At 43.8% G+C, this 16151-nt stretch overlaps 1 protein-coding gene across 1 annotated transcript in view; it reads left to right on the top strand.

Moving 5' to 3' along the window:
* Positions 1 to 16151, top strand: part of UBA7 (ubiquitin like modifier activating enzyme 7) — a 411248-nt gene that overhangs the window by 283797 nt on the left and 111300 nt on the right.

The raw sequence follows: 16151 nt of genomic DNA, 5'->3' as shown, positions 1-16151 counted from the left end.
AGGAATAAGAGCAGGAGAGATGGCATTAAGAAAGTGGGTGGGAATGGGATCAGAGGAACAGGTGGTACATTTTGAGGAAGAAAGGAGAAGTGTAGTTTCCTCAATAGTAACTTCAGGAAAGGAGGAAAAGGAATGAGGGGAAGGAGAGAGAGGGGAACGGACTAGTGGAGGGAGAGGTGGTGAGGTAGAGAAAGCAAGGTTTATCTTTTGAACCTTGTTGTGAAAGAATTCAGCAAGGGTCTGAGGAGATAATGAAGGGGGAGTTGGGGGAGGGGGCACCTTGAGGAGAGAGTTCAATGTGGTGAAGAGAAGTCGAGGATTAGAGCCAAGAGAGTTGGTCTGTTGGATATAATAATCCTGTTTGGCACGTAAAAGAGCAGATTGGAAGGAGGTCAGCATGAACTTAAAGTGTAAGAAATCAGCAAGGGCCCGAGATTTCCACCAGAGGCGTTCGGCGGAGCGGGTACAGGAACGTAGGTAGCGGATATTAGAAGTCAGCCAAGGTTGGGGTTTTGTACGCCTTACAGGGCGGGTCATCAAAGTTGCAAGAGTGTCTAAGGCAGAGGATAGAGTATTGTTGTAAGAAGAAACAGCCTCATTGACAGACGTGGATGGTGCCACAGTAGAGAGGAGGTTTGAAACATGGGAGGATAGAGATGAAGGGTCAATATCGTGAAGATTCCTAGATAAATTAGATAAGATAGGACGGGACTGGGAGGGAGGAGATTTAAGTGTGAAAGTTATAAGATGGTGATCAGAGGAGGGAAGATCAGAGGCAAGGAAACTAGAAGGTGAACAGTTGGAGGAGAAGATGAGATCAAGACAGTGACCATTTTGATGAGTGGGGGAGGTGGAGCATAGTTGAAGATTAAAGGAGGACGTTAAAGCGAGTAACTTGGAAATATAAGAGTTGGAAGGATCATTAGCAGGAATATTAAAGTCACCAAGGATGAGAGAGGGGGAGGAAGGATCATGGAAGAAGGCAAGCCAGGCGTCAAAGTCACTGAGAAAGGATGAAAGGGACTTATGAGGGGGACGATAAATGACCAGTAAACCAGTAAACCCAAACCAAGGAAAACACTGATAAGCTCCGGTAAACATTTTAGTGCCGATGTCAGTTAAATTGTAGACCCAGGAGAGGAAAAATGGTTGAGGGCCAAGAGCTTGTCTCACACATGACCACTTACTAGCATGGTATCATGAGATTCCAAAATAGAGCAAACTTAAAAGAACTGTCAAAACTAAGGAAAAAAACTAAACAAAGATAAAGGGGGAAGAAGAGACGGTCTCGGTACTCGTGCAGCAAAGGCCACGACGAGGGAAGACACACAGGGAAAAAACTGCACGAGGAGAGCTAAAAAATGTGACTGCTCTGAACTGCAGAATAAGACAGACTGTGATCAAGACGGGTGGGAAGCCACTCGGTCATATACAGAATAGGGTTGCCAAAGGCTTCTGAAAGTATCAGAATGCTGGGTAGCATCCTTGCCAGGGATCTGTTGAATTGTATGGTCTGTGTCCCGCAAAAGACAGAGGAATATCAAGTCTGCTTATTGTATATCACTTTATTATTATATGCTAGGAGTGAGGGTGCTGTGCATCTCATTCGGGAGGGAAGACATCTTAATGTTGAAATTAACAAGTTAAATACTGTTAGCAGTACTTTTGGTTATAATGTATATTGTCCCAAGACTGCATCATATTTAACTGCTTGTATGTGGTTGACTTGATGGCAAGTTGCCAACCAGTGTTAAGCATGAATGACTATAACCTGTACAGAGATTGGGGGGGTGCAGTAGAAGCCACAACTGGTGGCATTCAGAGGGGAAGGGAGTGCTTGGATCGAGTAGAGCCTGAGACATAAGGACCAGGAAGATGGGAGATTTTCTCAGGATACATTCCTGTTGATAAACTCAGTGTGGGACCCATTGGTATGGTGAGAGGCATGTAAAACTAAACCAGTGCTGTTCCTTCTAAAGGAGAAGAGTGAGAGGTTGAACATCGATGCTGTGTGTGGTGGGTATACTCACATCTGTACAAAAGAAGATTGTAGCTAAACCTTTTATTGAACTGTACATATGTTTTATCCAGTGTCTTCTTCGAGGATACTGTAATCCAGTAATGTTTGCTAATTTTTAAGACAGGGCCACTTTGGATCCAAAGGGGCTGAAGCAGAACTGACAACTGTCTTCCAGTACTGGGCCTTTACTCTGATTAGCATGTGTCAGTGACATCAATCCCCACAGACTGTGTCTCTTTCAGATCTTTCCCTTACCTAGGCTTATGCCACCAGCTCTTTCCTTGTCAAACCTTCCCCACTCCTCCACCTGTAACCTGTGTACCACCAGCTTCCCTCTCTCTTAAACCTCCATTTTGACTGACCAGTTTCTGTCCACACCCGTTCTGTGCCATCATTCTTTTCTGTTTTCTGGCTTTCGCTGTCTGAAATAAACAAAAATCACATTCATCATAAATACAATTAATAGAATCTAGGTAAACAAAAATTCTTCAGTTTCTTAATACCAAATTATTTTCCATTTTGACCAAAAACCTGAAGTGCAATCTGCAAAACAGCAAGCTCTGAAATCACAGAAAAAAAAACATTTCTTCTAACAAAACATAGAAAATAAAATAAAATGATACCTTTTTTAACAATAATTGTTTATTGAAGTTTTACAAGTCCAACTGTAATAGCTGCATAAAGTCATGCTTATAATAGAAACATAACCAAAATCACATCCTGAAAAATTCCACCCCCTTCCCCCCGAAACCCTTCCTCCTCACCCCCCACCATCAAACAGACCCTCTTCCCTGCCTCCCCTTCCTCCTCCCCTCCCCAAATTATAACTTACAGATCAGCCAAAAGCTGAACAAAATAACTCCCCAGGTGCCCGTTGACTCTTCAAGGCACCCAGATGGAATGTCAACTTAATTTGCCCCCTTGGCTACTTATTAAGATGTTTCGTTTCATTGTATGAACAGTGTTAGCATCATATCTGTTATTCTGAATGTTCTAATGCATGTCTGTTAGGTGTTTCATTGATGTTATGGTAGAAAACAGCAGATCAGAACTGAGTGGAGGAGTAGCCTAGTGGTTTTAGCATTAGGCTTGACGTCCTAGAGGTGCCCGGTTCAAATCCCACTGCTGTTCTTTCTGATCTTGGGCAAGTCACTTAACCCTTCATTGCCTCAGGTACAAAATTAGATTGTGAGTCCTCCAGGGACAGGGAAAATACCCAGTGTTACCTGAATGTAACTCACCTTGAGCTACTGCTGAAAAGGTGTGAACAAATCCAAATAAATAATCTTTATCAAAAGCTTTATTCTTTATAGTAGATACAATACATACAAAAAACCCAGCACTGGCCATGTTTCACCCATGCAAGGGCTGCGTCAGGGGCTCAAAGGCAACCAAGTGGTATATTGAAATAGCCTCACCAACTTGGCTTTAGCCGTACTCTCCAAAGGATGGCAGTCTAACACAGTATTCTAGTAGAAAGGATTCTGGCATCCTTGGACAAATCTCTTCATAAAGCTGGTTAATAAATCCCAATAAATAAATAATATAGCAGAATCAAGAGGCAGCTCTCTCTGCTTCTTGCACAGATAAAGGCAAGGCCATAAAATGCTTTTCTGTGGGAAAAAATTAGATCTTTGTTAAACGTGTCTGGAAAGAAATTCAGTCAGTGAGTAGAAAAGCCTTAGCTGCTGGACTCCAAAACCCACACTTCATCCTGCAGTTAGAAGCTGAGCTTCACAATGCCAGGGGACAAGGAGGGGTAGGAAGAAATGGTGTCTTCTCTGCTGCTGCTACTGCTGCTGCTGCTCATTAATCCTAGGCTCATGGGTCACGTGGCTTTCCTGTCTGAACAGAAGAAATGTATCTCGGCACGCTTTTATCACCTGGAGGGTGAGGTGGGAAACCTGAGCTTATGCATCTGCCTCTGCCCTGAATGTTCAGTGACCCTGTACAGCCTCAGGCACAAGCAGCCTGCCGGAGCAGGGCTTTGCTGACTGTCTCTGTGTCTGATGAGCTGGGAGATGAATGGTGGGTGCAGGAGACTGGAATGGTGGGAGGAAGACACAGACTGGTCAGGCTTGGGCAGCAGGAGCTTTCTTCAGACCTCAGCTACATAAACATCCCAGCTTATTCTGAACAACATAAATCAGTTTATTTGTTCCAAACAGCACATTAATAACTGGTAGCACAGAGAAACCCCATCGTAGCAGCCTTTGGAAGAAGAGAGGGTGCTGCTATTTCCTTCAATTTCTCTCAGGCTATAGAACCCCAGGAAGTCATGGTTCACTTTGGGTCTCATCCTCTCCTTTCTCTGTCAGGCTGGGTAGCTCACAGCTTTTATCCTGTGAGTCCCTCCCCACTAGTGATTTTCTTAAAAACTACTTCAGAATTGCATGTCGTGTGTTTACACTCCTTGACCTGTACATGTCTGTTATGTTGCTCAGGGTGAGAGAGAGTGAGTGAGTGTGTGTGTGTGTGTGTGTCCATCCATTTGTGAGTGAGTGCATGTACTCCTGCTACAGAAGTCTTGGTAGAAGAGCAGGGTATTATCCAGTTGTGGGGAGGGAGGGAGGAACTAGTGAAAGGTAAAGTTCATTTGGAGATCTGGAGGCATACAGTGGTGGAAATAAGTATTTGATCCCTTGCTGATTTTGTAAGTTTGCCCACTGACAAAGACATGAGCAGCCCATAATTGAAGGGTAGGTTATTGGTAACAGTGAGAGATAGCACATCACAAATTAAATCCGGAAAATCACATTGTGGAAAGTATATGAATTTATTTGCATTCTGCAGAGGGAAATAAGTATTTGATCCCCCACCAACCAGTAAGAGATCTGGCCCCTACAGACCAGGTAGATGCTCCAAATCAACTCGTTACCTGCATGACAGACAGCTGTCGGCAATGGTCACCTGTATGAAAGACACCTGTCTACAGACTCAGTGAATCAGTCAGACTCTAACCTCTACAAAATGGCCAAGAGCAAGGAGCTGTCTAAGGATGTCAGGGACAAGATCATACACCTGCACAAGGCTGGAATGGGCTACAAAACCATCAGTAAGACGCTGGGCGAGAAGGAGACAACTGTTGGTGCCATAGTAAGAAAATGGAAGAAGTACAAAATGACTGTCAATCGACAAAGATCTGGGGCTCCACGCAAAATCTCACCTCGTGGGGTATCCTTGATCATGAGGAAGGTTAGAAATCAGCCTACAACTACAAGGGGGGAACTTGTCAATGATCTCAAGGCAGCTGGGACCACTGTCACCACGAAAACCATTGGTAACACATTACGACATAACGGATTGCAATCCTGCAGTGCCCGCAAGGTCCCCCTGCTCCGGAAGGCACATGTGACGGCCCGTCTGAAGTTTGCCAGTGAACACCTGGATGATGCCGAGAGTGATTGGGAGAAGGTGCTGTGGTCAGATGAGACAAAAATTGAGCTCTTTGGCATGAACTCAACTCGCCGTGTTTGGAGGAAGAGAAATGCTGCCTATGACCCAAAGAACACCGTCCCCACTGTCAAGCATGGAGGTGGAAATGTTATGTTTTGGGGGTGTTTCTCTGCTAAGGGCACAGGACTACTTCACCGCATCAATGGGAGAATGGATGGGGCCATGTACCGTACAATTCTGAGTGACAACCTCCTTCCCTCCGCCAGGGCCTTAAAAATGGGTCGTGGCTGGGTCTTCCAGCACGACAATGACCCAAAACATACAGCCAAGGCAACAAAGGAGTGGCTCAGGAAGAAGCACATTAGGGTCATGGAGTGGCCTAGCCAGTCACCAGACCTTAATCCCATTGAAAACTTATGGAGGGAGCTGAAGCTGCGAGTTGCCAAGCGACAGCCCAGAACTCTTAATGATTTAGAGATGATCTGCAAAGAGGAGTGGACCAAAATTCCTCCTGACATGTGTGCAAACCTCATCATCAACTACAGAAGACGTCTGACCGCTGTGCTTGCCACCAAGTATTAGGTCTTGTTTGCCAGAGGGATTAAATACTTATTTCCCTCTGCAGAATGCAAATAAATTCATATACTTTCCACAATGTGATTTTCCGGATTTAATTTGTGATGTGCTATCTCTCACTGTTACCAATAACCTACCCTTCAATTATGGGCTGCTCATGTCTTTGTCAGTGGGCAAACTTACAAAATCAGCAAGGGATCAAATACTTATTTCCACCACTGTAGATGGTTAAGTGTGTGGGGACCTCATAGAAAGCATTATTGTCTTGTGACCCTCTTAGAAGTGTCCCTGTTTGCTATGAAAGGATATTCTTGTAGAAGAGCAGCCATGGCTCCAGATTCAGCGGGTCATATTGCCAAGGGGCAGATAAAGGACAGTTCTAACAGGAAATGTTTCCAACAGTCTTGTTTTTCGTTTGATCATCCTCCAGAACAATACTGTCTGTGCCTGCTTAGAAAGATTGCTTTTTCTATACACTGCAGATATTTGGTATCATCTCCCTTGCAATCCTTACTTGCCTCTCTTTTTAGGGAGATGTTATTCTCTGTACTCTGGCATTGTCTATTGCCTTACCTTCTGGCTTTCCTCACTGAGCCATCCTAAGCGGCCTGCAGATTTAACATGAGCCAAGCAGAGCAGTAAAGAGCAATGCCACTTCCTCTAAATTGCTTTCACTGAAGTTGTTTGGGTCATCCCTAGGTGTCACTTAAAAGCAGTTCCTAACTCCTCTCTTGCAGGCTGTAAATACAGATCTCTTAAATACGTGTTAGTGCTCATTTTCTTCAGTTGATCTGACAGCTTTGCGTATAGGAGGGGGATTAATTTGTTCAGTTATGGTTCTACAATGGGAATATTTAGGTGAGGGATAGCATAGGAGATTGTTTCTACAACACTTACAGAGGGTAATTTTCAGTCTCTCTGTAGTGGCTGCAGGCTTATTTCTGTTCTGTCCTCTTTTACACGGTGGACTAGACTTCTTTCCCAGATTACTTATTTTGTCCCCTTCTTTGTTTATATTTCTCTCCAATTTTGCTTCCCTGAATCTAGACAAACAGACTAGTCGTCTGCCCTGCACTCAACACTCACCAAAGCCTTAGATCAGATTACTCGAATGAAGCCATGCAATCCATCTCTCTTTCACCAGAAAAAGCCATGGTACCACATTGGCCTACGATTGTTGAAGCAACAATTGCATAAAGCTCAACACAATTGGAGGAAAACAAAGACAGACAAATTTAGCCTTCTATAAATTAAACTTTAGAGATCATAATTACTACCTAAGGAAGGCCAAGGCATTGATTTTTTTTTTTTTACTAATCAAATAAAAAAAAGCTCCCAATCCAACTAGAGAGCTTTACTTAATCTATTTTGTACTTTGACAGCATCCACTCACTCTGTCAATAATTCGTTGGTTCCCTCTACTGAGACCCTTTCTTATTATTTCTGTACAAAAATTTCTGATCTCTTAAATTCTTTGCCAATAACTACCTCCCTGGGTCTCAACTCTCCCTCAATCTCTCTCAGTTGATATCCTCAGATAACCACCTCTCTTACGTTTCATCGGGCTCCCATTATCCAAGATCCCAGCCCTGTCCTGGGACTATCCTCATGGTCTCATTTCAGTTGCAGACTCCACATTCCCTTTCAAAAATTGTTTCAACCATGAAGATCACATCTTGCCCACTCGATCCCTTTGGATAAGGATTGCTAAATTAGGCCTCCTACCCAAGATTCTGTTACTAATTAACAGCCTCTCCCCAAGACAGGTTCCAGCTCTTTGGCAATCTGCCATATGTGTGCCCGATTCTAAAGAAATCTTCCTTATATCCCTAAAATCCCAGCCTATTACTGACCGGTAACCAATCTGTTTTTTTTCTCAAAAATTTTAGAAAATAAATAGTTTTTACCCAAACATCCTCTTTTATCAAACAAACTCTTGCTCTCCATCCTAAACAATTCAGCTTCAGAGCCCACTTCAGCACAGAAACAGTCATAGCTGCTCTTTTAAATGAAACTTACTCCTTTCTTGATAAACACAGTATTGTCCTGGCCATGTCACTAGATCTTTCTGCTGCTTTCTGGTTGGTAAATCACAGTGGCGTAGCCACAGGTGGGCCTCAGTGGGCCGGGGCCCACCCACATAGGGCTCAGGCCCACCCAACAGTAGTATACGTTGAGTGGTAGCTGGTGGGGATTCCAATCTCTGCCAGCTGAAGACTTCTCCCTGATGGTAACGAAAATGCTGCTCTCCACGATACTGGCACCTACACATGCTCATTTTTCAGCACATGTCTGCTGCAGACTGCCAAGGTGGAGAGAAGCATTTTTCTACCAGCTGAGATATTTTTTTGGTGGGGTGGAGAACACTTGGTGCCCACCCACTTCATGCCTAGGCCCACTCAAAATCTGCTGTCTGGCTACACCCCTGCTGTCTTCTACTATCTTGCCTTTCTTCTTAATTGGATCTGTTCTGTCTTGATTTGCTTCCTTTTTTTGAATTGCTCCTATAAGGTTATCACAGCTTCTGTGATTTCCCCTCACCCCTTAAATTGTGGCATTCCCCAAGGCTCTATCTCCTTTTCTTCTTAATCTGTTTCTAAGTCCTCTTGTTGCTACTATTCAATCTACTGGGATTTCATTTCATTTTTATGTGAATGACATCCACTAACCCATTTTCCTCTACTGTTGGACCTCTTCAAGACTGCCTGAATTTAGTTTCTAAATGGCTCTCTGATCACAAACTAGTTCTAAATAAACAGAAAACGGTAACTTGTTGGTTCACAGGTGGTCTTCCTAGTCCAAGTCTCAGTAGAAACCTCTTTGGCATAGCTATTCAACCTGTGGATGCCTTCCATTATCTGGAAGTCATACTTGATTCTCAACTTACTTTCTCTACACAAATATCTAATTTATTCTCCGACAATTGCACTCGGTTAGGTGGCACTTCAGTCATGATACCTTCCACTCCCTGATTCTCTCCCTGTTGATCACCAGGGTAGGTTATTGTAACATAGTTTATCTTGGTTGTCCTCATACTCATCTAAAAGAATTGCAATTTCTCCAAAATACAGCCATAAGATTTCTTTGCATGCCTGATGATACCACCATGTTTATGCTTTGCTTCAAAGGCATCACTGGCGCCCAGTTGAACAGCATATAGTCTTCAAAACTCTCGCACTTACCTTTAAGTCACTCAGGATAGGCCTCCCACTTTACTTATCATTTTTCACGTCCATTCACTTCACTCTATTAACGACCATCGTTTAGTCTTACCGGGTCCTAAGCTTGCACAACTAGAATCAACTGACATTGCACTTTCTTTTTTTACTGCACCTTTCTTGCAGAACTTTTGCCCCTTCCCATTTGAGCCGAATTATCTCTTAAAAAATTTAAATCTGTCTTGAAAACTGTCACAAAAGTCAGGAATAGTGAGCCCTTAGGCCACTGCCAGCAATCCAAACAAGGATAGAGGCTGAAAACAGACAGGACTGGTACAAGCAGGACTGGAATTGAATCAGAAGACAGGCAGGACTGGAGCTGAAACTGAAGGCAGATGGGGCTGGAACAGCAGGACTCAAACAAACAGGACTGGAGCTGAAGCAGAGGGCAGGCAGGGCTGGAACAGCAGGACTGGAGCTGAAGCTCAAGGCAGGCAGGGCTGGAACAGCAGGAATGGAACAAGGAGAACTGGAGCTAAAGCTGAATGCAGTCAAGGCTGGAAAAGCAGGACTCTGAACAAGCAGAACTGAAGCTGAAGGCAGACAGGGCTGGAACTGAAGTTGAAGACTTACAGGACTGGAACAAGCAGGACCGGAGCTGAAGCTGAAAGCAAGCAGGGTTGGAACAAACAGGACTGGGAATGAAGCTGAAGACAGACAGAGCTGAAACAAGCAGTGGTGGAACTGAAGCTGAAGACAGGGCTGGAACAAGCAGGGCTGGAACTGAAGCTGAAGACTTACAGAGGAAATTGGAGGGTCATGGGATAGGAGGAAATGTCCTATTGTGGATTAAAAACTGGTTCAAGGATAGGCAACAGAGAGTGGGGTTAAATGGGCAGTATTCACAATGGAGAAGGGTAGTTAGTGGGGTTCCTCAGGGGTCTGTGCTAGGACCGCTGCTTTTTAATATATTTATAAATGATTTAGAGATGGGAGTAACTAGCGAGGTAATTAAATTTGCTGATGACACAAAGTTATTCAAAGTTGTTAACTCGCGACAGGATTGTGAAAAATTACAAGAGGACCTTACGAGACTGGGCGGCTAAATGGCAGATGACGTTTAATGTGAGCAAGTGCAAGGTGATGCATGTGGGAAAAAAGAACCCGAATTATAGCTATGTCATGCAAGGTTCCACGTTAGGAGTTACAGACCAAGAAAGGGATCTGGGTGTCGTCATCGATAATACACTGAAACTTTCTGCTCAGTGTGCTGCTGCGGCTAGGAAAGCGAATAGAATGTTGGGTATTATTAGGAAAGGTATGTAAAACAGGTGTGAGGATGTTATAATGCCGTTGTATCGCTCCATGGTGCGACCGCACCTTGAGTATTGTGTTCAATTCTGGTCGCCGCATCTCAAGAAAGATATAGTAGAATTGGAAAAGGTGCAGCGAGGGCGACTAAAATGATAGCGGGGATGGGACGACTTCCCTATGAAGAAAGACTAAGGAGGCTAGGGCTTTTCAGCTTGGAGAAGAGACGGCTGAGGGGAGATATGATAGAGGTATATAAAATAATGAGTGGAGTGGAACAGGTGGATGTGAAGCGTCTGTTCATGCTTTCCAAAAATACTAGGACTAGGGTGCATGCGATGAAACTAAAGGGTAGTAAATTTAAAACAAATCAGAGAAAATATTTCTTCACCCAACGCATAATTAAACTCTGGAATTTGTTGCCGGAGAACGTGGTGAAGGCGGTTAGCTTAGCAGAGTTTAAAAAGGGGTTAGACGGTTTCCTAAAGGACAAGTCCATAAACCACTACTAAATGGCAGGGGCGTATCTGCATGGGGCCACAGGGGCCTGGGCCCCCGCAGATTTCGCCCTGGACCCCCCTACCGCCGTCAACCCTCCCCTGCCTACCGCCGTCACCTATCCCCGCCGAGGTCCGCTTCCTCCGGTCTGGTGCCTTTAAAAGTATTACTTCAGCTGGCGGGGGACCCCCAACCCCCGTCAGCCCAGCCGAGGTCTTGTTTTAAGAAGTTCTTCCATCCTCGTGCTATTGAAACCTGCCTGCCTGCATACCTTCCAGTTTCGGACTGAGTCTGACGTCGTTAAAATAAAAAGCCATTTTTTGTAGATGCAGTAAAAACTGGCCCGGCACGTGCCCAATTCATGCACCTACACTACCATATGCCACTTTTTACTGCGGCTTAGTAAAAGGACCACTCAGAGTGGTAAAATCTTTTCTCTGAAACTTATATTTATCTAAGAATCCATTTCCTCCTATTTTCTTTGGGAATGTAGGACTAGGTTAGTTTATTGTGTCGAACCTCTACTCCTTCCTCTAAAGAAATTACCTGTGATGTAAATTTGCCACCATGACTCATAAAGGTAACTATAGGGCAGGTAGCTCTTCAGGATGGGGTCACACACAGATGCTTCCATAAGAACATAAGAATAGCCATTCTGGGTCAGATCAATGGTCCATCTAGCCCAGTATCCTGCTTCCAGCAGTAGCCAATCCAGGTCACAAATACCTGGCAAAAACCCAATTAGTAGCATCATTCCATGCTACCAATCCCAGGGCAAGCAGTGGTTTTCTCCATGTCCGTCTTGATAACAGACTATGGACTTTTCCTCCAGGAACTTGTCCAAACCTTTTTTAAATCCATATACACTAACCGCTATTAGTTAAGCTCTGGCAATGAGTTTCAGAGCTTAACTATTCTTTAAGTGAAAATATATTTTCTCCTGTTTGTTTTAAAGGTATTTCCATGCAATTTCATTGAGTGTTTGTACTTTTTCAATGAGTGAAAAATCGATTCACCTCCACCCACTCCACACTATTCAGGATTTTGTAGACCTAAATCATATTCCCTTCCCCCCCCCCCCCCCCCCAGCCATCTTTTTTCCAAGCTGAAGAACCCTAACCTCTTTAGCCTTTCCTCATATGGGAGCAGTTCCATCCTCTCTATCATTTTAGTCAGTCTTCTTTGAACCTTTCCTAATTCCGCTGTATCTTTTTTTGAGATTCGGGGACCAAAACTGAACACAGTACTCAAGGTGAGATCGCACTATGGAGCAATACAGAGGCATTATAATATTTTTTGGACTTATTTTGCAACCCTCTCCTAATAATTCCTAGCATCCTTTTTTCTTTTTTGGCCGCCACCGCACACTGGGCAGAAGATTTCAGCATACTGTCTGCAATGATACCTAGGTCTTTTTCTTGAGTGCTGACTCCTAAAGTGTACCCTAGCATCAGATAACTATGATTCAGATTATTCTTCCCAATGTGCATCACTTTGCATTTGTCTACATTTCATCTAACATTTGGATGTCCAGTCTTCCAGTTTCCTAAGGTCTTCCTGCAATTTTTCACAATCCGCATGCGCTTTGACAGCTTTGAATAGTTTCATGTTATCTGCAAATTTAATCACCTCGCTCATCATTCTGATTTCCAGATCATTTATAAATACATTAAATAGCATCGGTCCCAGTACAGATCACTGCGGCACTCCACTATTCATGATAGAGGTATATAAAATAATGAGTGGAATGGAACAGGTGGATGTGAAGCGTCTGTTCACGCTTTCCAAAAATACTAGGACTAGGGGGCATGCGATGAAACTACAGCGTAGTAAATTAAAAACAAATCGGAGAAAATATTTCTTCACCCAACGCATAATTAAACTCTGGAATTCGTTGCCAGAGAACGTGGTGAAGGCGGTTAGCCTAGCAGAGTTTAAAAAGGGGTTAGACGGTTCCTAAAGGACAAGTCCATAAACCACTACTAAATGGACTTGGGAAAAATCCACAATTCCAGGAATAACATTTATAGAATGTTTGTACGTTTGGGAAGCTTGCCAGGTGCCCTTGGCCTGGATTGGCCACTGTCGTGGACAGGATGCTGGATTCGATGGATCCTTCGTCTTTCCCAGTGTGGCATTACTTATGTACTTATGTACCCTCCTCTAATGAGAAAAATGGTCATTTAATCCTGCCCTCTGTTTTATGTCCTATAACCAATTTTTAATCCACACAAGTACATTGCCTCCTATCCCATGACTCCTTAATTTTCTCAGAATTCTCTCATGAGGTACTTTGTCAAAAGCTTTCTGAACATCTAGATATACATCATCAACAAGCTCACCTTTATCAACATGTTTATTCACGCCTTCAAAGCAATGAAGCAAATTGGTGAGGCAAGATATTCCTTGGCTGAATCCATGCTGACTCTGCCCTATTAAACTATGTTTGCCTACGTGTTATATAATTTTATTCTTTATAATAGTTTCCACTATTTTGCCAAGCCCTGAAGTCAGGTTTTCTGGTCTGTAATTTCCCTGATCACCTCTGGAACCCTTTTAAAAAATCGGCATCGGCATGGCAAGATGGCGGTGTGATCTGGGTGGTGTGTGAGCCACTGATCTTTTGCTGGCTTTTTTCCTGCTTTACTTCTGAAATATGGCTCATACGAAGAGAAAAAGGGACTGTGAGGTTTGTTCCCCTGCCTACCTCAGCGTTGTCCCCAATCCAGCAAAGATTGGATCGTTTCCTCGCCGGAGCCTTTCCAACTGAGTTGAGAGAGGTGAGTCCTGCTGTGGAGGAAATCGGAGGAGTGAAACCTCTGCTGGGACATGAAACATCTCTTTCTCCCCCTTCTGCCTCCAACATTCCTCCGTGCCCGGTGTCGGCTGCTTTGCTGGGAGATAGCTTGCACATTTCAGGAAATGTGGCGTGCGGGGTCTCTGGCGAGGGTCCAGGGTTGCAGCGAAAGAGTCCGGAGAATGAGACCCAGGGTATGACTGGAGTCTTGGATACATCTGCTGAGGTGACTCTTGGAAACATTTGGATGATGCTCATTAAGATGGACACAACTCTCCAGAAATCCTCAGGTGAGGTAACAGCTTTGTATCTTAAGTTTGAAGACTTGGTTAAGACAGTTGAGTCAGTGAAAGAAGATCTATCCACTCGGGTTAAGCAAATTCAAAATGAAGTGAAACAGCTTCAGGATTTTAAGTTTACCACAGTTAAAGATAAACTGGCTTTCTGTAAAAGGATAGAACAGATAGAGAACTTTAATAGGCATTTGAATCTTCGCCTATTGAATTTTCCTAAAGTCCCTGGGACTCTGCCTATGGATTTAGTTGGAAGATATTTGGTTGAAAATCTGAAAATACCAAAGGAAGCTATTCCTCCTATCAATAAGATTTTTAATCTGCCTAAGAGTTCAAGGAAGAAAGAAGGAGAAGATATAAAACATTGATGTGAACAATATATCTGCCATTTTGGAGCAATCGATAGAAAATGTTACAGAGAGAGCCACGCTCCTAGTTTCTTTTGTATTTGAACAAGATCTCAATGACGTTTTCAGGCTTTACTTTAAACATTCAAATGCTTGCTTTGGAGGAGAAAAAATTTGGATTTATTCGGATGTTACTAAATTAACTCAAGAACGGAGAAAAATGTTTTTGGTTATGAAACAGGAAACATTGAAACTAGGGGGAACTTTTTTCCTTGCTTACCCATGTAAATGTTTGGTCTGATTTGGAGAGACGAAATACATTTTTTTTCCCCAGAGCAATTAAAAGCTTTACTAGATTTTAAAAAGTTAAAATAATGTTGGAAATAGTAATATAGGTTAGGTAATCACACGTAGACTTTATGTCTATATTTTGCATTACTTATGTATAAGCTCCTATGATCTAGCCACGCCTCCTAAGTAATGGTGGTCTAAGAAAGTTGATTTTATTTTGATATAAGAGGTTTCTTCTATTTGCCTTAGCTTCTACTGGGTCACTGTATGACAAGTGTTTGGCTTGTAAAAGGTTTTGTCATTATAAATAAATAAAAATCGGCATCACATTGGCCAGTACTATAGATGATTTTAGCGACGGGTTATAGATCACTAGCAGCAGATCAGCAATTTCATGTTTGAGTTCTTTCAGTACCCTGGGGTTTATACCATCCAATTTGATCCCACTCTTATTGTGATATAATTTGTACCCTGCTAACACAGTGTCCCATTGATTGTCCTCCTTCCACCAAGTCTCTGAAATGCATATTATATCTACTACTAATCATTTCTATAGTGCTACTATAGGAGGAGTGGAGGAGTGGCCTAGTGGTTCGAGCACCAGTCTTGCAATCCAGAGGTGGCCAGTTTAAATCCCACTGCTGCTTCTTGTGATCTTGGGCAAGTCACTTAACCCTCTATTGCCTCAAGTACAAACTTAGATTGTGAGCCTTCCTGGGACAGAGAAATATCCAGAGTACCTGAACATAACTCACCTTGAGCTACTACTGAAAAAGGTGTGAGCAAAATCTAAATAAATAAATAAATACTAGACATGCACAACACTGTACACATTATATACAGGTACTTTCTCTGTCCCTAGGGGGCTCACAATCTAAGTTTTTTGTACCTGGGGCCAGGGGTGTAGCCAGACCTCAGCGGGAGGGGAGGGCACATTTTAGCCCACATCCCCCAGCCGCCGCCCCTCCCCGCCGCTTCCGCCCCCCCCCCACCATTTTTGACACACACACCCCCGCCGCCGCCGCCACCACCGCAAGGTACCTTTGCTGGTGGGGGTCCCCAACCCTCACCAGCTCTGTCCCGCGCTGGTCTCCCACTTGCTGCCTCTTCTGTTTTCAGTGCGCCATGCACTGCACACTCATTTTTATGAAACTGAGCATGCGTGAGCATGCTTAGTTTCATTAAAACTAAAGCATGCACAGCGTGACTGGAAACAGGAGAGGAGGCAAGTGCAAGACCAGCACTACTACTACTAAACATTTCTAGAGCGCTACTAGGGTTACGCAGTGCTGTACAAATTAATAACTAAGGACGGTCCCTGCAAGACCAGCACGGGACAGATAAACGCTTCAGCTGGTGGGGGTTGGGGTCAGGGACCCCCACCAGCCAAACCGGGGTCCCCAGTGCCAATTCGGGAGGCCCAGGCTCCCATGGCCCCCCACAGCTATGCAACTGCCTGGGACA

This window comes from Microcaecilia unicolor, chromosome 6 (assembly GCF_901765095.1).
Source record: "Microcaecilia unicolor chromosome 6, aMicUni1.1, whole genome shotgun sequence".
Classification (NCBI taxonomy): domain Eukaryota; kingdom Metazoa; phylum Chordata; class Amphibia; order Gymnophiona; family Siphonopidae; genus Microcaecilia; species Microcaecilia unicolor.
The sequence above is the reverse complement of the archived record's forward strand: the minus strand, read 5'-3'. Positions and strand labels throughout refer to the sequence as shown.